Here is a 1,247-nt window from a genome sequence, read left to right as displayed (position 1 = left end):
CAGTTCTATAATAAAGATTTGGTTTGTTTCTATAGTTTTTTTTTAAGCTGCTTCAGCATTTGCTAGTGTCTTTCGCTGCTTTTTCCTTTTTCCCCTTCCTCTTTCCTCCCTCCCTGCCCCATTATGGAAATATGGCCTAGTCAGCTAGTAATGTCTCTGGGTTTATTACTTCTAGACTTGTCTGCACTGCACCCACCCCCTCAAAATCTGGGCCCATGGTGTGGTGTTGCACGCAAATCACTGACTCCACATGGTCTGGTGTAAATCTAACTGCTGTGACCTTCGTCCTTTATTGTTCAGCTCCAGAGTGCCTCTTGGGTGTGGTGGTCAGCCTTTTTATATTGCCTGTTGCAGGTACTTCCAGGTTTCCCACCACAGCTGCCTTCTGTGGTGTAGCATTGTGCTTACATTACATTTAAGGTACCAGGACAATACACACATCAATACATAACACGTGGTGTTTAAACCCTTGTATACTGACATGAAGTCAATGCCAGGCTAAACTTGGACTGAAAAAGCTTCCATTAGTCAAAGCCCCCTCTGACTGTTCACTCTGGGTAATTTGCCATTAGGCCAGAAGATCTTTAGCTTTAAAGAAGCCACAACTGTACTGACAGGATTTTAGATGAGGTACCATTGGAGCTTTTGGCCATGATCTTCCCCATTATGGTTATCGTTTTGCTTTGTGCATCTCTAGTCTGTGGAACAGGAGGGCAATTTTTTAATTAATTAGTGGCAATTTGCTAATTGGGAAAAGGATTTAATGCAAATATAGAACTAATACTTTCTAGTGTATATTAAACCCTAAACCAATGCCAATTTATATTAATCTCAATGGAATAACTGACCTTTCAGAGTGTGCTAATACCATTATCAGTGCTCCTGATGGCTTGTCCCTATAATGCTGGACAAGTAGTGAGCAATATGTCAAACTTTTACAACAGCAGGTGCAATTGTCCAGAGGCTTGGACTAAGATTCCAGAGATAGGATCCTGCAAAGTCCTCCACATGCTCGACTTGTTCCCAATGTGGAAGTTGTCCCCATTACTTGGGTATCAGCATCCCAGCCTCCTCCATCTCTGTCCCTATCCCATGGGCAGGACACATCTACCAGTTGACAGCATATGTGGTATACAGTTGGGTGGGAGTCCTCAACATTGACTCCAGACACAAGAAACCTCATGGCACCATGTCAAACATAGGAAACCTCCTGCAGGTTGCCATCTTCCTACAGCTGCTGAATCAGT

The sequence above is a fragment of the Pristiophorus japonicus genome, chromosome 21 (assembly GCF_044704955.1).
Source record: "Pristiophorus japonicus isolate sPriJap1 chromosome 21, sPriJap1.hap1, whole genome shotgun sequence".
In the NCBI taxonomy this organism is placed as follows: domain Eukaryota; kingdom Metazoa; phylum Chordata; class Chondrichthyes; family Pristiophoridae; genus Pristiophorus; species Pristiophorus japonicus.
This window is presented reverse-complemented; position numbering follows the sequence as displayed.